Source organism: Myodes glareolus, chromosome 19 (genome assembly GCF_982192425.1).
Source record: "Myodes glareolus chromosome 19, mMyoGla1.1, whole genome shotgun sequence".
NCBI classification, from domain to species: domain Eukaryota; kingdom Metazoa; phylum Chordata; class Mammalia; order Rodentia; family Cricetidae; genus Myodes; species Myodes glareolus.
In genome coordinates, this window is record NC_142044.1 from 13,756,681 (window position 1) to 13,782,485 (window position 25,805).

At 34.3% G+C, this 25,805-nt stretch overlaps 1 pseudogene; it reads right to left on the reverse strand.

Moving 5' to 3' along the window:
* Nucleotides 1-18,832: 18,832 nt before the first annotated feature.
* Nucleotides 18,833-19,447, reverse strand: LOC148118896 (large ribosomal subunit protein eL18 pseudogene; annotated as a pseudogene).
* Nucleotides 19,448-25,805: the final 6,358 nt, after the last annotated feature.

The following is a 25,805-nucleotide window of genomic DNA, read 5'->3' on the forward strand; positions in this document are numbered from 1 at the left end:
TGATTGATTTTGTGTATGCGCACCTTTGAATATAAACCTAAGAAATTCTAAGCATAGCATTTTCATATCTACAATGTCCATTCTCTTTTTCCCACTACATCAGTTAGATGTTTTTAGAGAAGTAAACTTATATTTTTGTTTTCTGTTCTTATAAGAAAATATACAGAGAATGGATAATTTATATGAAAAGCAACTTTTTCCCCATTCTTTCACATTACTGCTTCAGAGACTTGGATCCAAGATCTAAATGTTTCAAACATCAAACTTTTCATCACTATTGGATTGTTTAAGTCATTCCAGAGAGAATCACTCTTTTTAAACAAATCTACTACATTTGTAATGTAATAATTCATTAGCCTGTGAGAAAATGGCTCCGTTATTGAAGAGAGAGTCTTCTTGATGGTCCAACCATTTCCCAGAGAATCAAATAAACTTAATAGTACTGTAAGTTGAGTTCTCAAATAAGTACTATGCAGATAAAGCTTTTGATTCCTGGAAATTACCAAATAGAAAGTGACAGCCTTATAAAGCAAGGAACAGTGTTTAAATTCGTTATTCAGGTGCCATGCATTTGCTGCAGGATCTCATGACTTGGAACTTGAAGTGGAGCTCAGGTAGTGACTCTAATGCTAGTTTATCAACCCCTCCTGACATCTGTGTGTCAAGTAAATGACGCAATACTAAATGCTCTTTGTTGAACAAGAGGAGAAATGCTATGTATTAGGGGCTCGGAATCAGAACTATTATTAAGAAATGATAGCATTCACATGGGAAAGAATGAAAAATTTATTTTACACATTTACTGTATTACAGCATTGGAATTCACAGAAAGACACTAATATTCATTAATATGGATACTATATATGGATTTTTACTGATTAGTTTTGAAATGACTAGCAGCTAGTAGAAGAGGGTAAATGTATTTAAGCAAACTTTGGACACACATCTAACCAGCAGATAAAGACTGGGTGAGATTAGCCACAAAGCTTAAACAAACAACAAAAAAGAATGGTAATTTATTATATTAAAAAAATGAAAAGAAACTTTAATTTCCTTCATAACCTTAAGTATCTACATCAAAATTAAGAAATAATAACTCAATTTCAAAAATATATTTGGGAAATGTTAATCATTTCCTTTAATGGATTTTCCAGTGGCCATGTAGAAAGACATTTTAAGTGTGTGTTAACAATTTCAACTGTGTAATTTTAGTTCTTCAAATTATTTCATTTTATTTCTTCATTAGAAAATAATATGCTCATTATAAATGAAAGCATTTGACTTTATGAGTTTTTATAACCCATTTTCATTTTTCTGCATTAAAAATAATTAGCAAAATTTTCATGTGTTTAAAGTCTTTAGTTAAAGCACCAGGTACTTCTAGTTTAAATATGTTATAAAAAGTTTATATTAATTCTGAAAACATTTTCCACACATTAAAATAATGTCTTCATTCTGAACAAAAATACTTGATTGTTTTATTATCAATTTATATTTAAATGGGTTTATGCCATTTTGGAAAACACATTGCTGGCAGTCTAACGTTTTCATCTCATTATCAGTTTTACACAGCCCAGTGTGCTGAGTTTAGGAACTATTTTATAAAGATGTTTCTTTCTTCTTAATAGTAAGTCATAATTATAAACTCCTACCCCATGAAAGGTTCTAACATCACTGAATCCCCACTGTAGTATTAATAGAGTTTGTTCAATGAATTATATTTATTGCCCGTAACATACCCGTGATACTGGCCTGTTTTATAGTGTCACCATATCTGCATTGCCCAGTTCTCTTCCACAATTCCTGCCAGTTTTGAAGACATAAACAAAGATTAGGTAATGATGAACCCTGAAATGTATGGGAGTTGCATTAAAATTCTAATTATATTGACCTTAAATCAGCAGGTTTTTGACATGGGTGTTGTGTTGCAAGAACAATCCAATTACCTGAAAAATATAAACGTATTTATTATAAGCTATTTATAATTGTAATTATTTTAGAGAGATCGTGCTCACCAGAAAGGCATAGTATTATTCTGTTATAGTTATTATGAAATGGAAATGCCCCATTTTCCTGGGTGAGTGATAGTTCTGGTCGCCCCCAAAGTGAGTGCTGTCTTGTCTGAAAGAGCAGTGAGATGTCCCGGAGAGGGTTTCAGTAACCTACAAGTGAGTATGTCCAAAATCAAATGTGTTAGAATAGCTTAGGAGGTATTTCTCTGCCACTGGAGGAAATGGCACCATTAGTTGCAACTTTCTGCTTCTCCACCAGGCATGGAAATTTCAAATGCCCTCAGCATGCAGTTCCAAAGAGCCTTCAAATTTTAAAAGAAAACTTTTTCTTCTGTCTTTTTAAAAAAGAGATAAGAACAAAATCCAGTAGACTAGATTGTTATTTTCTGTATTAAATACACACTCACATTTGATTAAATAGCAAAATGTAAATACAAACCCTCCTGTCACCAAATACCATGAATTTTCAGATAGATGATGCGTGGCACAGTGTCTTGGTGTCTGTTCCAGATGCACTCTGCTTCATACCTTCAGACATTGATTTTTGTGACTCACACAATGTCTACTTTGTACCAATTTCATATCAGGCATTTAAATACGGTTGAGTTCTTATCACTCTAAAAACTGGTTCGTTTTAGAGAATTTGTCAAAGAAGCAGGAGGAGATGCTGACATGAAGCTCTCCTCTCACGGCGTAGCTGTGACTGCGCTGACTGAGGAACTGTGAAAAGCAGTGCTAATGAATCTGGAGGAATTATTAGACCACCCACAGCTCGACATTCAGAAGTACATCAAAATGTACTGTCGCAACTCTTATTCCTTCTGACTGAATCTCGAAATATTTGCATTCTCTGCTTTATGGTTCTTAAAAATGAACTCCGATGATGTATCAGAAAAGCCTGTTTAATATAGTGCCTGATAATTTGTACCCAGCAGTGGAGAGATTGGCTGTAAGCATCGGGATATAAATGACACCAATAAAACACTGTTTGAGAGAGGCATCTTATTAGTGAATGTTTTGCATAAAATATTACTTAATAAGAATTGCAAATTAAATAAACTATCTGTGTTTCATGGGTAAACTTAGATGTTAACCCATTTCAAGTAATCAGCAAATAAGGCAAAAAATATTCATTTATTTTAAACCATAATTATAGTTATTTAAGAGAAAGTGCATTAAAAAGGGACAATATTATTATGTTGTAGTCATTAGGAAAAAGAAAGTCACGGTGAGAAGTGAAGTTCTATTTGGGAAAGGAGGGAGATGAATGAAAGACATAAAGGAAGAAAACAAATAAAATTTATTAAACAAGTGTAGGAAAGTCTCAAACAAGATTTTTTTTTAATTATACAAGCTTAAAAGAATGAAACTGTAGGTGATACTTCTGTTTCACTTGAGCTCCCAAATAATTACACAGAAACTTCTTATTTATATAAAAAGCTGGGCTCATAGCTTAGACTTGTTTCCAACTAGTTCTTATGAATTAAATTTGCCCATATCTTTTAGTATAAGTTCTTTTACGTGGTTTGATTACCTTTACTTCATATCACACATAAGTCAAAAGAGAGAAAATGCATTAAAATAGTCACCAACTTTGAGACAGATCTATAGGGAGGTACCTTAAACAAGACAATATTTTTCATTTTACACTCTTTCACTTTCATTTATTACAAAATGTAAAAATGCAAATTATATGATATATACATACAGCTTGAAATTGCAAAGTTTGAAACATGACCCTATCCCTGGAGAGTATTGTTATTGCCTGGATTAACTCTGTTATTTGATTATCATTCCACCTTAAACACTATAGATAATGCATCAAGTCATGTGATGTTAGTATCTATTTCTTCCTATGAATATAGCAAATATCCATAGATTTAGTGACATCAAGCAACACAATTTTACTAGCTTCATGAAAGAGTCTGCTAGACATTCTGCAGGACACAGAAGAAAGTGACAGGCAGAACTGTCTTTGAAATTTCTTGCTTCACGGAAAAGTCTGCTGGACACTATGGGCCTGTAGGCTGAAGATGGATGTCCCAATGGTACAGAAGAACTTTGGGTGACTGTCCAGGTAACAAGATGTCTCTGTCAATTCTAGAGTTTTGGAAGTTGCTTACAATGCACTTCCTATTTACTTAAGCAATATTATTTCCTTCTGGAGTCTTTGGTGGAGTTGAAGCATATATAATTATAGTTTTTCTTAGTCATGATAAAAAGATAAAATAGATATAAATATTGTAATTATAAAAAAGTTAGTCATTTTCAATGTAAAAATATTAGAAACAGGGCTGTTTATAGAGTTTGGTCCTTAGAAAACAAGGTTTCTTGTCTCTTCATATTGCTGGGATTCATGTTCAGAGTGTACAGTTCAGTCTCATTTTCCTTGATTGTGTGTTCCCTCTATCCATACCTCTTTGTTTCCTTAATATAAAAACTTAGAACTGATTCTTCTCAATTATTTGTAATTTCGCCATCTCAAGATGTTTACTATCTTAGAGATCCCTTTTGTCATATCAAGTAGAATATTCATAGATGCTAGATGTTACTGAAGGACATCTCTGGGGATAATTGGTTGTTTGTGTAACCCAGTCCTCCATGTTGTAAACATTTGGAAAGGGCATCTAGAGATCCCAATTCACTTGTCTCTAACTTCCACTGCTCCTAATTTTTACAATTTTTTGATGTATTGTCCCTTGAAACTAAGTTTGATACATTTTTCTAACTATTAGAAGTTAGTGTCGAAAGTTTGGAATATTCCTAATCTACCCACCAATCATTTTTTATAACATTTAAATTACCATAAAATTTGGGGTAATTAGTTCAATGCATATACATGTAACCAATGAACTCTCTGTGGGCTGTAGTTGTATCTTTTGTTAGATTAAACAACTTTTATTGACTAAATTGATAGTTAAATAGTTAAAATCTCTTTGTCATGCTGTTCTAGAAACTTTGTAAATTAAAGGTATCAATCAATATCTTTAATTGGATATCAACTAATGAATTGAAAAAGGACCAAAGAATCGTCACAGAATGGCTATAGTTAAACTCATAAATTCAAAATAAATAAATAAATACACCAAATGACCTTCCACCTGGAAGAAACAAATTTAAAAAAAGGAGGTTATAAAGAAGAGTAATATGCATGAAATAGACATAATAGAGTGAGCATAGCAGTAATCAGAATGTACTACATACATGGAGAAAATTGTCAAAATAAAATTGAGAAAATTAAAAAATCATCACATTGAAATGTAGAAAAGTTTAATAAGGCATTTTTTATGCTTCAATGAAAATTAGTCTCGTATTCCCTTCTAACTGTGGTAAAACTAGAAACAAAACTAAGGGCAATCCCAGGCATGTTCACCCGAAGTCATTATTTTATTTGCCCCAAAGGCAAAGACCTTCAGGCTGTCTCACAAAAGTCTCACATGGGGGCATTCATCCTTCTGTGTGTTTGCCAAACTTCTGGATCTTGCCCTCTGGCATAGAAAACTAATTTTGTTAACACAAGAGATGAAAATTATCCCGCTGGAGCAGATTTACATTAAATACACGTACAAACCTGGTGCCAGTATATTAATTTACAGTAAGACATATAAGCCTCACAGGTACTATACTATTGAATCTGCAAAATCATCCCACACACTACAACTGACAGGTTGAATACAGAAAAGAAATATTGCTAACTTTGCTTGGTCAGCATAGATTCAATATGAAAACAGATTTTATCCATGATATTATTATGATGGAAAAATTGGAAATGATAATAAAGTCAAATTCTTAAGAGGAAACATTGGTACTTTGAACTATTTTTATCTGACCATCCATTTCTTGGAGCTTAGAAACGTATGGTAATTATTATATTCCAGGAAATTCTCTACTTATGTTTACTTAGTACAATAAATTTCAATTTTACTACTCTTATATGCTAATACATTCTTCATCAATATTTATGTCCTTTCTAATCTACTGAACAATTTTTGGTCTAAAATTATTTTGATTTTTTGTCAAGTAATTAGAATTTGTTGTTTTATTTTCTCTTTGAAAATTAATCTTATATAGACCATTTCCAAATATTTCCAAGATGGCACTGAAGATATTTATATTAAATAGTTTATTACTATATCATATTTATGACTACCATGTGCCTTGTTAGTTTTTTGTCAAATTGGCACAAACTTCACCCACGTATGGAACATCAATTTAGAAACTAACAATATCAGACTAGACTGTAAGCACATCTGTGGGGCGTTTTCTTGATTAGTGATTGATATGGGAGACCACTATGGACAGTTTTACACCTTTGCAGGTTGCCTTTGGTTCATAAAAAAGCAGGCTGAACATTTTAAGAATACTAAGTCAGTGAGCAGTGGTCCTCCATGAACTTTGTTTCATTCCCAGCCTCCAGGTTCCTTCTTGAGTTCTTCCTCTTGCTTCCCTCTATAATGGACTGCGTTTAGGATAAATAAACTAAATATGTAATTTTCTCCCCAAATTGGTTTTGATCATAATTAAGAGAGCAATTAAGAGAGCAATGCAGAACACCAAGAATTCTCACAATCATTGAAAATAACATCTAGTTTATTAGAACTGCTTTCATTATAGATAATAATTTTGTAGGTGGAAGTTTCTGTCCCCACCAGATCCCAGAGCCATTCAGTCCCAAAGAAACACACAGAAGCTCATATTAATTACAAACCATTTGGACTATTAGCTCAGGCTTATTATTAACTAGCTCTTACAACTTAAATTAACCCATAATTCTTATCTATGTTTAGCTATGTGGGTTGGTACCTTTTATCTCTGCCTTTTCTCTTCCCAGAATTCTTCTAGTTTTGGTCTTCCAGCCTATCCTTTCGGCCTGGCTACTGGCCAATCAGCATTTTATTTTAGAGTAATAAAACTTTACAGTGTATCAGAGTATTATTTCATAGAATAATTTATCAAAAATAATCTAAATTAGGCTTCCAACTTCTAATATTTCACAAATTATACTGATTTGCCAATTATTTTATTTTGTATAGGAATAAAGCAATTTTCTACACCATAAACAAAGGTAACACATTTTTCCTAGTTGAAATAATTATTATACAACACACCCCACCATTTAATCTAGAATTGACAGAAGCATCCTGTTGCCTGGACAGTCACACGAAGTTCTTCTGTAACACTGGGACATCTATCTTCAGCCTACAGGTCCAAAGCACCTAGCAGACTCTTCTATAAAGCCAAAAATCTGAAAGACTATTTCACGTCTATTGGCAATTTGTTAAACACTTTCTTCTGTATGCTGCAGAATGTCTGGCAGACTCTTTCATGAAGCAGGAACCCTGAAGGAGTGTCTCACCTTCTTTAGGCATCTTCAACAGTCATTTTCTGTGGGCCCGCATGTCCAGTTCACACAGCATACCATCAAGCAGTCCGGACAGAACAGTTTCTTTTTGCCCAAAGGGATAACAAGTCCATAAGGAGCCTCTTTGATGCCCATCATCCTCTTAAAGCAGTTTTGTGCTACTAGGAGCAGATGTGTCTTGTTGTCATAAAAATCTAAGCTCTTCAAACATATTAAATGCTATATTCTGTTAACCTTCAAAAGACTTGAAGAATAACCATCCATCTGAAATATATCTCTGTACATCTAGAAAACCTAACTAACTTGACGACAAGAATGCCTACTGTAGATAACTATCTATTAAACTATGTTTCTTAGTTATACATTTTTAAATGAGCTTCGCAAACACAATATCTTAATCAAGAGCTGAAATATACATATAATAAAATTATTTTAAATTTTTATCAGTAAACCAAGATCCATACCAATGCAGAGTATTCATCTCTATAATAGTTTTAAGCTAGCGATTTGAACATACATTACTGTTTTTCATAACTCAAGGTTTTCAAATTAGTTGCTATATTGAATATCTGCTTTTTTAAGTTATTCTGTCAATGATTATATTTTATCTTTTCTGACTATTATTTGAATTCAGCTACCACTAATTAGGTAATAGAAAACATTTGTGAATATGTTTGCATTCGGTAGTGTGAAGTCTTTTAAACATGCATAAAAATATATCTTATATTGTTACTAATTTATCACATGGCATTTTGTAAAATGAATTGTATAAAACATAAAAACGTTTAGATGGTTATTGTAGTTAGGGAATATATGTGACTGTGTTTTGTATACCCAGAATATTTTAATAATTGTTTTAAGACTTAAATTAGTATAAAATAAAAAATAATTCATTGGTTTTTTTATAATTCAGGAACAATGTTTTCAAAAGTAAAATATGTATATATGTCGTAATTGTGACATTAAACAAATATATGTGAAAGCTATAGAAACATTTATGCATGTATATATATGTAATATCTGCTCTATAGGTATGTTTTATGAATATTGACTATAATCTTAACCTAGAATGCACAAATATATGCAGAAAATGCACCAATGACTAAGATTTCAGTATATCAGCTTCATATATATCCACATATAATTTTGAAGTTCTTAATAAAGTTGCAAAGCAAACACAATCAAGCACACAAATTGGTTTTACACAACAGTAAATTTAAAATAAGGTATTCATAAAAATAATTAGTTTAAAAACTGCACCGTCTTTTGACATTATATTTTCTCACACAAAAAAAGTACAGTAGGTCAGATAAATATAAAAAATGAATATAAACTATTAGCAGCAATTCCTCATAGAAGATAGTGAGGAGAAAGTGGAGCCCAGATGCAGCAGTGTAAGTAATTAGAAAGCCATCTGGCAGCGTTCTGTAACAGACAAGGAGGTCTCACCTCTTAATAGTCCTTTAAGGCATGCCTGTCTTCCTACCGTATGCTTATTAATGGTCATAGGAAGCCCTGATTTAGAAAAGAAATATTCAATTATGTTCTTCACACTTCAATTAAGATTGTTAGCCTAAAACATTGTATCAAGATGTAAAAATGTTAACTTTCCTCCAAAATTTGAATAATCATTAGGGTAAGATGGGGGAGAACGGATTTAGGTTCAGTAGTTTGTACACCTCATGTGCTGGTTAGAGAACTGGTGGGCTCTACAGAACTATCTCGTAGTGGAGAAACTTTATTCTGAGATCCATGATGTTATTTTCAAAGCATACATGGCCCATTCCATGCTCCATCTTGAAAAATTATTTTGATAGACTTCCTGCCAGAAATTAAAAATATTTGTGGGGAAATGTGAAGTATATGTGATTTTTATTGTCGGTGTCCCTGCTTCTGAGAGGAAGCAGAGACAGATGATGTCATACCTGAAATTACCTTTCATGTTTTCAGGCACAGTTTGCATTTTGCCACAGTGTAGCAAAACTCATGTATTTGCTTATTGTTTGTGATCCACTGCCCTATTGCTCCAGCAAATCCAAGGTATCTTATAGAGTTACATATTTTCTGCTGTTTCTCTGTCAGTCATTGATTTCTTCTTTGACTTCTGATAAAATTAATTCCCTAAGAAACAGGGTTTTTGAAACAAGAAGAAAAATTTTAAGTTATTCTGGAGAAACTGAAGGACATAAAGTATGTATTCTGACAACAAATACACACAAATTCAAAGTCATGAGATCATATGTTCAATATATATTCAATCTATAGCTATATCTATCACATTATAAAATCACAGGAAACTGTTAATTGTTTTAAGTGGTCAGGCAAAATGAGCTTGTCTGCTTGTGATTTGTAGTGAGTTTCCTTCCTTTCCAAGTCCTCTAGGGAATATTTATCTATGACACTTGTCTGGCAGGCAGTTCTTAGTCCGTTCTAGATGAAGACCTTCCCCTGAGGATTACACCAACATGGAATTTCTATCAGATTGCCTTAGTTCCTTTAAAAGTGACTTGTGACCAGGAAAGTGTAAAAAGGCATACTTGACAAGCTTTAAATCCTTGAAAGCCTTTTTTTAAAAAAAAAAGGAAATCCTTTAAAATTGTCATAAAATAAACTCTTCTATTTAGATCTGTGGAGTTGGAGTAGCTAAGAAAGCCATATAGATAAACTTTCTTATAAACTGGTAGACTAGGGCTTATCAGATGATGGAGATAATAAACCAGGTCTCTTAGGGAGACATTTTATCTAGGAAATCAGATGCATTTGTCCTATCTACTCAAAAGCCACAATGAGGTAAGGACATTACAAACATTCATTTTTAAGATACAATGTGGAAAGTAATATGTTTATCACACATCTCTTTTTAAACTATCTTGGGTTAAATATAACCCTTGTATATTCTTCTACTTTATTCTTTTGATCTCCCAATCTAGTTTGACTTTTGTGTTCTGCTGTCCACACACAGCACGCCATGGTTCACAGACACCATGTTTCACACACACACACACACACACACACACACACACACACACACACATATGCAGAATGCATAAAGTTTTTTATCACATTTTAAGAATATTGTCACTGTGTATCTTATGCGTATTTATAACTCTGAACTCCTCAATGTACAGATTCTACTTGTACAGCCACTTTTAAAACAGATTGTGAACATACCTCCACCCTATTCTCTTTCTGTCCATCCTACAAATCAGTAAACCTGGATCTCCATGTTCTAGATGTGCTTTATATTACATATATAACGTTGATGAAACCTCTTCTTGAAAGGGACACTAAGCAGATGCCAAGGTCACTTGTGAATCAGTTACATTAGTGTTATATAATTGCTATATAACACAAGTTTTACTGAAGGTTCACTATTATACAATAAATGTGTGTAGTAATTCATTTTAAGGTTTATAGTGATTACTAAAATGTATGAAGTACTTAGTGTGTAAGCTTACTATTTTAGAGATTTTTTAAGACATTTTCCACTTGATTATTTAGAGGTCAAATCACATGGAGACCCCATGACATATTGTTACATGTGATATAGTCACCATTCCCCAGCATGTATATTATTTTTATACAGAGATGATTACTGTTAGAATGATCTACTATAAGAAGAAGAGAATAAAATTTCAATAGAATTCGAACTACTTCTATATTGTTATTTGGGTCTTTTTATCTTTACAACACTTAGATAGAAATATACTTATCTCTGTCTTGAGTTGAAGGGGAGTCTCCTAAAATTCTGGTATAAATGCTAATCACTACTATCTTATAATTAGTTTGCATGAAATAAAGGGTCTTCTCACGGGAAATAATGTTATATGGATTCATGAATGTGGCCTGTAACCCAATCTTACTGTCTTACTGATGTCTTTGTAAGATGAGGTGGTTAGCACACAGAAACATGCGGAGAAAATATACTGTGTGTTTACGCTAAATGAAGATAGCTCACGGGAAAATAAACTTACCATGAGACAGACAGCGAGAGAGGGTGGCAGGGAAAAACAACTTTGGTGAAATCCCCATCACAGATTTGTAGATACCAAGATGTAAGAAAACACATTTCCAAGATAAAACTCCCCCAAACTGGTAATGCTGGCTGTTTGTGAAATGCTACATTCTACTCTTCTGTGATTAAAACATTGTCAAAACTCATTCAAGTTAAATCACAGCAAATACAGAATGGTGAGTTGATTGCTTTCTCTGTATGGAAATGTGTTGCTGAGCAGGGACTGCTTGTTTGACTGCTTGTTTGCCTGGCCAGCTTACACCCGAAACAACCGCACAGAAACTGCATTAACTAAATCAGTGCTTGGACCATTAGCTCTCCCATTGGCTAATTCTTACATCTTAATTTAACCCATTTCTATTAATCTGTGTATTGCCATGTCTCAGTGGCTTACCGGTTAAAATTCTAACTTGCATCTGTCTCAGATTGAGGTTCCATGGCTTCTCCCTGACTCTGCTTTCTTCCTCCCAGAATTCCCTTTAATTTTCCTCACCTACCTAAGTTCTTTCCTATCAACAGGTCTTCTTGAAAGGAACACTAAGCAGATGTCAAGGTCACTTGTGAATCAGTTACATTAGTGAGAAAGGAAATGTGGATAATACAATAAATGCAAAATTCAGAAATACTTTTTCCTTTTTTAATTCTTTGGCAAAGCAGTTTCCTCAACATTGCAAATGGGAAGCTGCTTACAGAAAGACCATCAGGAGAAAACAACTTTAGTAGAACACCAAGCAGCTATTTGAAACATATTTTTAATTCATATCCTGGGAAAAAAAGAATAAAACTCAAGCAAAATTTGTTAGTTTATGCAAAGGAGTTTACGAGTCTTGGAGAACTCAGAAGTGAAATAACCATGTCCTCGGGAAATTCAGAACCAAATTCTAGAAAGCCGGTAAGATCTGTTACCTCCTTCTTCCACTCTTGGGGATTCTTGTCTCATTCTTTAACCTCTCCTTTCACAAGTTTCTTTGTAAGTAGTTGTCTTAGTCACTGCTTGTTTCTTTAAAGAGACACCATGACCGTGGCAACTCATATAAGAAAGCATTTAATAGTGACTTGCTTAGTGTTTCAGAGGTTTAATCCAGTGTCATCAGGGTGAGAATTGTGGCAGCACATAGCAAGACATGGTTCTAGAAAAGCAGATGAGAGCTCTACATCAGAATCCACAAGCAGCAGGAAGAGAGAGGCCCTGGACCTGGCTGAAGTATTTGATTCACCAAAGCCTACCCCACCATGCCAGGCTTCCTCCAACAAAAACACATCATCTTCAGTAGGGCCACACCTCCGAATGCCTGTCAAGTAGAGGCAGTCCCCAAACACCAAGCTTTCAAATGAAAGAGTCTGTGGGCATCATTCCTCTTCAAACAACACAGTAGTTTAAATGCTTGAAGATCATGTGAACTTTTGTCAGGATCTGAGATTTGGCAGCCCACTCTCTGTTTTTCACATTAGTCCCAATTAGGTCCTTAGAGAAAATACATCAAATCACTATATACACGCACAGAATTCTGGAGGTAATGTGACAATTGTTTAAGTATACAGAAATCCATAATAAGTATATTCATAACACACATTTTTAATTAATTAATTTATTTTTAAAGATATCAATCCAAATTCCAAATTCCTCCCCTCCTCCCATTTCCCTCCACTAAGCTTTCCACCCTACCCCCATCTAATCCTAAGAGAGGGTAAGGCACATTGCTTTGTGGAAGGTCCAAGGCCCTGCGTACTACATCTAGGATGAGCAAGGTATACATCCATGGAGAACAGGATCCCAAAAAGTCAGCTTATGCAGTAGAGATAAATCCCAGTGCCACTGCCAGTGGCCCCTCAGTCTGCCCCATCATACAACTGTCAACCACATTCAGAGGGACTAATTTGGTCCTATGCTTGTTTCTTCCCAGTCCATTTGGAGTTAATGAGCTCCTATTAGTACGGGTAAATGATTTCAGTGGATGAACCCATCATGGTCTTGACCTCTCTGCTCATATTCTTATTCCTTCCACTCTTCAACTGGACCTTGGGAGCTCAGTCCAGTGCTCTAATGTAGGTCTCAGCCTCTGTTTTTATCTGTTGTTGGATGAAGGTTCTATGGTTATATTTAAGATAATCATCAGTCTGACCACAGGGCAAAGCCAGTTCAGGGTCTTAGCTGGGGTCATCTTTGTGAATTCCTGGGAATTTTTCTAGAGCCAGGTTACGTGCTAACCCCATAATGGCTCCCTCAACCAAGATATCTCTTTCCTTGATGTCATCTCTGTCCTTCCTCCATCTCAACTATCCCACTCCCTCAAATCACTTCAATCCTCCTCTTCTACCCTCCTCTTCCACTTCTACTTTTCCTTCTCACCCCACCCCTATGCTCCCAGTTTTTTTTCTGGCGATCTTGTCTGTTTCCATTTTCCAGGTGGGTCTATATATGTTTTTCTTTGGGTTCATCTTATTACTTAGCATCTCTAGGATCATAAAATATAGGCTCAATGTCTCTTGTTTATAGCTAGTATCCACTTATGAGTGAGTACATATATATTTATCTTTTTGGTTCTGGGTTATCTCATTCAGGATAATGTTTTCTAATTCCATCCATTTGCATGCAGAATTCAACATGTCAGTTTCTCAGAAAATTGAGAATCAACCTACTTCAGAATCCAGCAAACGACTCTTGGGCATATATCCAAAAATGCTCAATCATACTACAAAAGCATTTGTTCAACTATGTTCATTGTAGCATTATTTATAATAGCCAGAAACTGGAAACAACTTAGATGCCGCTCAACTGCAGAATGGATAAAGTGTGGCACATGTACACATTACACATTAGCAGTAAAAAAAAACATTCCACACACTCTTATCTCCATGCAGACTATCGTGCATGCATGGTAAACTGAAAGGATGATATTCACTAAGACAGAGACAAGTGAAAGATTAATCGTCAGGTATTTGGATTTATAAATACATAGATATATTTATTATAATAATAAGTGTATGAAGATACATTTTGACTTCTCAAAAATAAAACAAGAGAAAATAAAATGTATGTTTTATGAACTTCCAAAAATTGAATTTAAAACTATATAAATATTTTGTGAGATTTCAAATATTTCAAAATGTTCTTTTGGCATTTATTAAAGTACATAAATGAGTTCAAGTCTCAACTTTAAGTTTCAACTAAAATGCTAATTTTACATTTGGACTAATTCCAGAAATATGAGTTTTAAATATATGTTCTTTTAAATTTGGGACTGAGCTGAACTTAATTAAAGCATAAGAACACTACCAGTTGATTTGAACAAAGAAAATTAATTGTTCCTTAGAGGTGGGAAAGAACAAATGTTCTTCCCTTAATGCCTAAATTACTGTTGAATGTTACAGCAAAGTTGAAGTTGAGTTAAAGTTAGTCATTTGCCCAAAAGCACAGTAACAGAAAGTGAACAGTGGTGCACTTGAAGATCAGTTGTTTACACTGACTCTCTATTTGTGTGCTGGTATTGTTTCATTGTTTTTGTTGTTGTTGTTGTTGTTATTGATGCTCTTGTTTTGTTTTGTTTTTCAGTCAGGATCAAACAGCCAAAGAAAAAAGGAGTGTAGGATTAATATGGAGTGTTCAATTCGTGCATATTTCTATCAAAATTTTTGTTTCTTATACTGTTAACTTTTCCATCATTTTTGATTACCAACCCTGATTTCTAATATATGGAACTTCATTACCTATCTACTTTGATAGTTCTTTGTTCACTCCTCTCTTTGGTCTTTGTTAACATCCTAAATCTATTTATTGTAAATGCAAAGACCAATATGCATGGTAAGCTCTTTTATTATTTTTGCTTTGGGAATTTTTGTGAAAGAGCACATTTGCATAGTCTAAGAGAAGTTTCCTTCTATAAGGTCACATATCGAGTTATGCCTTGCTGTGATATTTCTTAAAGAGGCAGTTTTCTATCAATGTAAATATTGGCTGCAGAGTACCCATCAGATATTGTAGAAGTAGGCAACTTTCTATGAAGGTAGGTCCTTTTACTTCAGAAGTCCAATCAGATCTCAGTCTCTGCTGGTTTTGCCTAGATTACAGAACAAATAACTTTGTTTCACTATAAAAACTTGGGCACTTTCATTAATAAGAGGCTTCATTTCTTAGGTAAGATTTGGTTGACTTAACAATGAGCAGAGAGGACTGGTTATTGGGATCAGCTCACCATTCTCTTCACAGACCAACCTACTGTGAATCCCTGCAGCAAAATCTGTCTTACTAGGTGGCTTCAAGAAAATTCCACGGTTTGCATTCAGCTTTATTGGTTCTTGACAGGACTATGTAATTTCTGATAAACGTCATATCATCAGGGTGTCATTGTGATATCATAGAGGAAATTTTCTGCTTGAAAGTCTAGGAATTTTCCTATTCATATCTTCTCTTCTCTGAACCCATGTAAAGCAACGCACATGCTTTTCACTGCACAGCTTCATAACTTCTTTGCTAAACAGTGGATTATTTTAGAATTCAATTGTAGATATTTTTATTTTAGATAATGCATAAATCATGTCTATTCTGTAATTTATATGAATGCACAAGCATGCACACACAGCTATGCACATACACATATATGTATAGTTGAAGTAGGACATCTGTGGGTTCAGTTAAGATTTTTCTCATAGTACGAAAGTTAAGGAAAAAAAATCATTCAGTAGCCCTAAATCATAAAATATAGACCGTGTAATAACAATTTTTATGGCCTAGAAAAAGTTAGGTATTTGAGATTGGTGGTAAAAAAAAAAACGCCTTTCCATATTTCCATTAAGTTGTATCATCTGTGAAAAATGAGCATGAAACTTGGTAAAAATAACTTCAACTTCTTGAGAGTGCTCACTGAAACTTACACTGACTTCTAAGGATATATTAATATTAGTTATCCGAAATGTCTGAGAAAATTTCTAGGTAATATTTAAACTGAAATGTCACAATTGCAGAGGATTGTGTCTTTAAAAATGCCTGAGGCTGAGGTAGTAAGTAAATAAATATACCTCTAGAAGCATGTACCTATGCTATTAATTTAAACAAATAGTAAATAATGAAACACATCTTTTGACTAATGCCTTTCCACTTATATTTTCCCTTGTATCTTCAAGTCCTTAATACAGATACATTCTAAGGATTGCTCTGTCATTTAGGATGTGATCCTTCAGATATTTTTTTACAACTCACTGCCTCTTCTGTGTATTTGCCCTATAATCCTTTTCTCTGTTTTGATCCTGGCTTGATTGCTACAGTCTTGTACCAGGGATATTTTTCTAAGAAGATATAATCTATTTATAACAGTGATAATGTTTTGGGCACAGGAGCTCGCATTGACTCAGAGTCATCATGACCTAATCCCCATGGAGATTATTTGGATTCTTCCTACCTCTTCAATATTATTATAGTCACAGTGTGATTCTTTCCATTGCTTCTCTTTCTTCGTGATCATGCACATTTTAGTCATCATAGGCCACATAAGTGTTTGTTCTGAACTTATTATTTTAAGGAATTTGTATTAATCTGTAATCATCTAATGTGTATTCACGCCTTGCTCCAAATTGTTTATCTTAAGACAAGTAACAATGACTTGTCTTATCAAAAATCTTATTCCAAAACTTATCAAGAGATGAGATGTTATGGTGCCAAAGTCTCTGTGTATATGTAACATTTGTTTTTTACCAATAATATGATTCTTAATATCAAACAGGATGTGGAGCTAAGGGATGTATATTGAACAATGCTCATTATAAAAACCTTATAGAATAGAGGTTTAGCTGGAAATATTTGTGTATGAACAATGATGCTGAAGACCAGGTGTGTTAGTGGCTTTTCTGTGTGACACACCAGAACATATTGATTCTAGGTAATCAGAATGGTAATATAACATAAATTAAAGCTATTAATTGAGAAAATATTTGGTTAGCATGTTATATGATATAAAATGAGAGAAAATTAATTAAATTGATTTTTTTAGTAATTTTATTAAATTATAAAAGTTTCCATTTCCGCCCCTCTTCCCAACACCCTCCCACTTCCCCCACTCCCTCTCCTCCTCCCCCTTCGTCCCTTAGGGCAGTCAGGGTTTCCTGCCCTGTGGGAAGTTCAAGTTCCTCCCCCCTCCCTCCAGGTCCAGGAAGGTGAGTATCCGGAGACTTGATTATATATGGGATCCCAGGTCTAAGGAGAGATCCCCAGATTGTTCTCTGGACAGAGGAGAGGGTGCCTGAACCGGCCTTGGCCCATAACCATACTGATGAATATTTTGCTTATCACCATAGATCCTTCATCTGGCGAAGGATGGCGATACAGACGGAGACCCACATTGGAGCACCGGACTGAGCCCCCCAAGGTCCAAATGAGGAGCAGAAGGACGAAGAAAATGAAAAAAGAAATAAGGACTGCGAGGGATGCTATCGCCCACTGATACAAGGGGACGGATCTAAAGAGAGCTTACCAAGGCCAGTTGGACTGGGACTGAACGAGGACGTGATCTAACCAGATTCTCGGAATTTGGCCGGATTCTTTAAATTGATTCTTAATTGTGAAAAAAGTCTGAATTATGGAAATCTCATGTCATAAAATTAAAATTTTTCTCTCAAAAAGTCATCAGAAATCCTACCACTAGTTGACATAAATTTACACACTTACTTTTTTATATTGTGTATAACTACAAATATCTCACACAGATACTGCTACTGATACTAATTCAGGAGTGTATATAAAACCTAAAACCACATATATACCTACTACAATATTAATTTTAGTTTTGGTTTATTCCTGATTATGAGAAAGGAATTTATATCACTTGAAGGATTATATATTTAAAGTAGTTCCTCAAGTTGAATGATTAGGGTAAATAGAAAAGGATGATTATCAACATTAAAATTATAAAGAGATATAGTATAATGACAATTATACTCATTATGCTAAAAATAAAACTTGATTTAAGCAATAAAAGGAAGATCCCAACATTTGTATATTGACATGTTCTTTTTATAATTTTATTTAAATCAAAATACTTCTTCTGAAATGTGAAATTTCTCAAATATAAAAAAGAGAAATATAGACTTAATGTTTATAGTGTCTAATGATATCATATTTATACCTAATAAGAAATTGAATAAAAATGTTTATTTATAATGTAAATTTTCCCTTAGATACTTATTGTTTGCTGTGATTTTTGGTCTGCTTTAAGGAAAGCACACCATATGCCATCAATATAAGTAGTGTTTGTACGTGTCTGTCATTGCCCATGTATGTGTGTAATTGAGAGGAACATTCTGTGCACAGAAGTTTGCCAAGGACAAGGCTTTCTGCTACTTAATCAGTTTCCACTCTTTTTGAGACAGGATTTCTCTCTCACTGTGCCTGATATTTACAAAATGTCTAGACTGGCTTGCCGGAAAACTCAAGGGATTCTCCTTTTTTTTTTTTTTTTTCCAACATCCAAAGCTTTTTTTAATAACAGTAATATCCAGGGTTAGTTTTTGTAGCCGCGGCTGGCCCTTCTGCCTCTGGCACGTTCAAACTTCCAGCCCTTGGAGCAGACATAGGGTTTGGTATGGCTGTGTGGGATTCCTGGGGCCTTGCCAAAATGCTGGTACACCTCTCGGCCCTGCCGAGGTCCAGACAGGAGCACAGTGCCACAGTCCTTGGGAGACTCCAAGGCCAGCTGGTCGAAGGTGAGGATTTTACCCCCAGCCTTGAGGATGCGACTTCGGGCCAGGCTGCTCACCCGCAGTGCACACACCTTCAGTTTGGGCGCGTCGAGAATCCTCACATCATCTGTGACCGTCCCCACAACCACAGCCGTCTTGTTTTCTCGGCCAGGAAGCTTCATCTTTCGGGTCATGCGGGAGAGGGACAGAGGTGGCCGGTTGGTACGACTCATAAATAACCTTTTCAGCACAACCTGATTGAAGGTGAAGTTGGTTTGCCTGGCCAGAAACCTGTACAGCTTGACCAGCAGCCGCAGGTAGATGTACTGGCTCTTGGGCTCCTTGCGCCTAACCTTTCGGACCTTGTTGTGGTGGATGTCAACACCCATGATGGCGCCTTCTGCTCGGCCCTCAAGGGATTCTCTTATAGATCACACTTCATTGATAGAATCACAGGTGTGGACAGTTGTTCCTTATTTATATTTTGGTTGTTTGTTTTCTGGGTTTTTTTTTCCTCTAAGGGTTCTGAACTTTTAAGTTCATGTACTTTAGTAAATGCGCCGAAACCCAGTCTCAAATATTAATTTAGTTCAGCAAATGTTTTCTACAAATATTAGAGAAAGGTAACGACTACATAACAATGTCAATGTGATTGTCACTGACAACAAAAGGGAAAATGTCTACTTAGATCAACTAAAAGTAGTTAGCTAGTGTAAGATTCACACACATGAATGCACTCACACACACACACACACACACACACTCACACACACTTTACATAGAATGTAAAACAATGAAGAAAATTTTTTTGAATCTGTGGAAGTTTGCTTTGTTACTGAGTATGTGATCAATTTTCGAGAAGTTTCCATGAGATGCTGAGAAGAAGGTATATTCTTTCCTATTTGGGTGCAATGTTCTATAGATGTCTGCTAAGTCCATTTGATTCATTTCCTCCCTTAGTTCTCTTATTTCTCTGTTAGATTTCTGTCTGGTTGACCTGTCCATTGGTGAGAAAGCAGTGTTGAAGTCTCCTACTAGTAGTGTGTGTGGTTTGATGTGTGCTTTGAATTCAAGTAACGTTTCTTTTACATATGTGGGTGCTTTTATATGAGGGACGTTGATATTCAAGATTGAGACTTCCTCCTGTTGAACTGTTCCTGTTATAAGTATAAAGGTTCCATCTCCATCTCTTCTGATTGATTTTAGTTTGAAGTCAGTTTTGTTAGATATTAGTATAGTCACACCTGCTTGTTTCTTAGGTCTGTTTGACTGAAAAACTTTTCCCAGCCCTTTACTCTGAGTAAATGTCTGTCTTTGTGGTGGAGGTGTGTTTCTTGTAAGCAGCAGAATGCTGGGTCCTGCTTTCACATCCATTCTCTTAACCTGTGCCTTTTTTATAGGTGAATTGAGACCATTGATATTAAGTGATATTAATAACCAGTGGTTGTTAACTCTGGTTATTATTATTTGTTTTTGGTGGTAGAGTTTGTGTGTTTCCCTTCTTTGGTTTGTGCTTGTAGAGGGTTGTTAGACATCTAAGTTATTGGGAGCTGACCAAGGCCAGCTTGAATGGGACTGAACGAGCATGCGATCAAACCGGACTCTGAATGTGGCTGACAATGAGGGTAGACTGAGAAGTCAAATATAATGACACCAGATTTTAATTCTACTGCATGTAGTGGCTTTTTGGGAGCCTAGTCTGATTGGATGCACACCTTCCTAGACCTGGATGGAGGGGAGGCTTGGATTTTCCACAGGGCAGGGTACCCTGACTTCTCTTAGGACTGGAGAGTGAGGGGGAGTGGGAGGGAAATGGGAGCATGGGAGGAGGTGAAAATTTTTAATAAATAAGTAAATAAAAATTAAAAAAAACCTTTTAGTACTTAAAATGAATGTCAAGCTCAGTAACATCTAATTATACTACCCAAATCCAGCAGGCTGAGGTACGATACAAGTCCAGACAACATAGTGAGTACCTACTTCCAAAATAAAACAAAACAAATGAATCAACAACAGTCTTCAGCGTGAGACCATAGAAATGCAGTTTATTTTCTATAATTATATAATGACAGCAGAGAGGAGAGTAAGAGTCACATCGTTTTTATAAGACTAAGTACTGTAGCAAAGGGAATGCATAGAATTATAAACCAACTTCCACTTCCTGGGATTGAGATAGACAAGTCTAATAATGCAATAATATTTTGTTACATCTGTGGACAAGGTTTTATCTAGAATCAGGAATAGCATGGGTCTGCCGTTGAAATTAGGTTCCTAAATTACTTTCTTTATAATTGGTTCCAGATAATTTCTGCATCTGTTATCTGCCATCCAAAGTTTTCTGAACTAAACTGAGGTCATTTAATGCTATTTATGTAAGACACAGAGTATGTCTATGTGATTAACCTTTAAGACTGGAGATATCACAAACAACCAGTTGTCATCCACTTCAATTCATAGAGAATTCTCTTTTTAAAGTATTACACAAAACCAGACAACTGGAATGGAAGTAAAACATGGATTTGAGTTTATTTTTCAACAAATGGTACAATATATTTGACCCCTAGTCTAGAACAGGATGGAAATAGGTCTGTTAGTTATGTTTCTAATACTTGCAGATATTGCAGATAAAGAACAATGTGTATATTTCCAGACACCAGAGAAATAATTTTTGATGCTAGAGGACATTGGGTGGTTCTGAAGATGTCATATAAAAGCACTTTTTTATGGGGAACAAGAATAAAGAGTAAATTATAAAAATATAAATTGAGAGGGAGAAGGGCACTGATAATAGTGAAATATGGAACTCTCATGGAGAAAGAAGCAATAATGTGAAGATGTCGTCTACCAATGAGTAGATGAGAATAATAAAGAAAAAAATATAATACTTGGATTTGACTTCTTCAAATTCATCTGTAATCATGGTAGTAAAGGATTTATTTAACACGTGACCAAAATAACAAGATTACCATTACTTCAAAACAGAGACATGTAGTGACCAAAAGAACAAAACATTTTATAATTGAAGCAGTATAAGAAACGGTTTAAGTATAAACTGACACTTTCGGAATAAGACATTTCAAGGTGCACAGTATCATGGGGGATCTTATACTCTATATGATTACTATAAAAGAAAAAAATGTAACATTGATATTCCCAGGGAACGATGTAAAAATAAGAGACTACTTTTTGAGAGAGAGCTATAAACTGCAAATAACACTGCTTTTGGTAGAGTAAGAATTTTTGTGAACTCACACAAAGAATTATAAAAGAGGTCACAGAATACACTTTTTCAGAGAACTCCATGGAAATATCTAATATAATATGAAGATTCAGAAGGAGCTAATTATACTACTTTGAAATGAGCAAAATGAGAACATTTAAAGGTATTAAAATGAGGGGAACTTATCTGAAAAGAATAAGCCTCAGGTTATAAATAGTCACCATTTTGAGTTTTGGAAATTATAAAGTTATGTAATCGCGGTGTGGAACATCACAGTAATGAAGACATTATGCATGGCCTTCGTGGTTCATATAGGGATCGTGGTAATAAAACTTTTCAGCAGAAAAAGTGATAAGCCTTATCTCCATACACAGCATTTGTCAGAAGGAACTGATGCATGGTACAATTGTGGGGGATTTAATGCTAAAAGGCTGACTCATTAGTTACATACGAGACTGATCTTGAGCTAATCTAGTAATCAGTTACCACCTGACAAACCACGGGGGCAAGGAACCTGATCAGAAATAAAAACAGAATTGTTGGCACACTGCCTTCACAGGCTTCTTTTCTAGAGATCCATAACACAAGTAATTGAACCAAAAGGCACAAATAAGTTGGAAGAGCCTATGCATTGTTTGTTTGGTAAGGAATGATGATTGCATCTTTTATAGTTAAGTATTAGGTAACATTTGCTGAAAATTGTGGATGTCAGTCATTTTAGGAGAAAGTTTTTGATGGAAATAAAGATGTATGAAGTTCATCTCAGATCCCTCCTTCAACTAGAATTCATAGAAAAAAATAGTGGGAAATTCAGCATAAGGATGTTCTCAAACACAGTGTACTAAAATTCATTATTATGAATAATTGATGGTTTATGATGAATTTATGTGAATTATGATGAATAGTCAGCATCATAGGCTGCTTAGGTTTGAAGAAAACATTTTGACAGCATTCCTAGGGTCAGGAAGAGGAAAATTCTACAGGTAAGCTCAGGATCTCTCTAAGTCCAAGAGCCTGAGTTTTAATGATAAAAATATTTGCAGGCTATCACTGAATACTACAGAGATCATATCTAGATTAGTGCATCTTCATAGATGACTTGAAAATAGAAAGAACCAAAAAGTACCTGCCAAGTTTGGTTTTATAAGGGTTAAAGGAAGAAGCTTCAAGATGATATTTCCTGAAATATAGTCAGATGATTCACAGAAGTAGGGGTAAATCATACTTAAAGAAATAAGTGTCACTCAAGGAAGTACCTTAACATTAATGACAAAAACAAAGACTTTTGAGGAAGGGAAGATAATCAGTGCATATTTTCTTAAATAACTGTCTTCTACTAAAAATTACAAAAGATGATAATAAAAAGAAAAATAATACTTATAAACTTGAAATGGCCAGTAGTAAACTAAAAAGAAGAGATATTTGATTAATCAAATATGTAAAAATGCAATATAAATAAAATAAAACAGTACTTATAAGCTATGAATAAGTCTCCATAGGAGGTGTCAATGTGGAGTAATATGAAATGTATTAAATATGAATTTAAACAACTATTGTCAAATAGAGAAAATCAACACAAAAGACATTGGAATGAAAAGACCAAAACATTTATATAGCAAATTATCATGTTTCTAAAACAAAGCACTAACATGTACAAGACAGTCAGTGTAGTGACTATTGAATACTTCAACAGGATTTCACTATCGTAGTTTCAATTGCATGTTGGCAAATCAGTGAGAAGCCAACAAAAGACAAAAAATGCACAGGAATTTTGTTGTTTATTGTTCTAAGCAGAAAGCTGAATCTTTCTTTCCAAAAATGAAAATATGCATTCTTGCTGTTCAAGTGGGTCACTTTCAAGAACAGATGATGTGCTGGATGAAAAAAATAAAATACAATTTAAAAGTTGTGCAATGAATCTAATCGAATAAAAATAAAAGAATCTAGAAGGATAAAAGTAGAAGACAGTATTTTTAAAACCTTTAATGAGGAAATTTTAAAATGTATAAGAAAGGAAAATTTAAAAATGGATAAATTAAATATCATATACCTAAATAACCAAAAGTGAGAATAAGAGCACCAGACAGTTGGAAGCTAATTTATGATGGACTAAAAACAAATGCAATGCAAACTGAATTCATGCACTGAAAGAAAGGAAGAGTACACATGACAATACTTAAAACAATGTAAAATCTCTAAATCCTACTCTATAGCCCAGAAATGTCAAGAAAGGAAAAATGACAACAGAGGGAACACGTGACATAGAGATAAGAAAAATAATAAGGAAAATCAATGAGATTAAATGCTTGTTGTTTGGAAAAAAGCAGATTACAATTGAAGACCACTACTTTGATTATAAAGCAAACCAATGAAAGCATGAGAATTAATCAATGCATTATTAGAAAAAATTTTATGAAGATGGCTTAAAAACAAAAGATTAAGAAACACTTTAAAATAATTTTATTAGATCAAACACCTTTGAATCCAATCAGTCAAAGACATCAGAAAGAAAGAAAAGTACACAAATAGCAAGAGTATTGATTTGTTTACCTTTTTATGTATATGAATATTTTGCCTGCACATATATGTCTTTGTACTAGATCTCAGCCTGGTATCCATGGAAGTCAGAAGAGAACATCAGCCCTACTAGGTTACAATTATGGGTGATTATGATCTTCCACGTAGGTGTTGGGAATTGAACTCAGATCCTCTGAAAGAGCAGCAAGTGCTCTTAACTACTGCTCAAATTCTGCAGACTAGAACAAGTAAGTTTTGACAAAGTTCCAAGGTCATTTATACTGACAATAAAAGTATTGTGATTGGTACTGGGGTATCCTCACTGGAAAAGGCAGCAACATATCAGAGAAAAGTCTGACCACTGACTGGATCTCATACAGCGCATTAACTCAGACTGGATCAATGACCAAAATGCAAGAGCTAAAAATAAAGTATTATTAGAAGACCACTTAGTAGTAAACATATATGACCTGAGATGTGACACTAAATTGTTTTATATGAAGCCAGAAATACAAATAACAAAAAACAAACTGAACATGATCATGAATAAAAACGTAGGACTGTGAAAATGAAACCACACCTTCAAATATTTGCAAGTTATACTTTTGATAATAGATAATACATCTATTAAATAAATAAATATATACATTCTTACTGAAATTAGAATACATATTGAACTTTCCTCTATAATATATATCTATCAGGTAATGTCTATTAGGTAAAGCACTATCAATTTAAGATCAGCATAGTGAATAAACAAGCCATGGGCAGTCCAGGAGATTTAGAGATACATTTGAAAAGTAATTTGTAATTCCTCTTCTAACATCTCAATAAGAGGTGTTACTCAATAAGTGTTTACTTAACCGTTCAAGAGACCTGAACAATCATTTAACAAATGTGTCTACTATACCCATAAAGAATAAAATAAAAATAATTAAATTTTATATTCCTAATTTGAGTAGAAACAAATTTCTCTAAAACAACTAAATTTCTAAATGTGAAGTTAAGAAA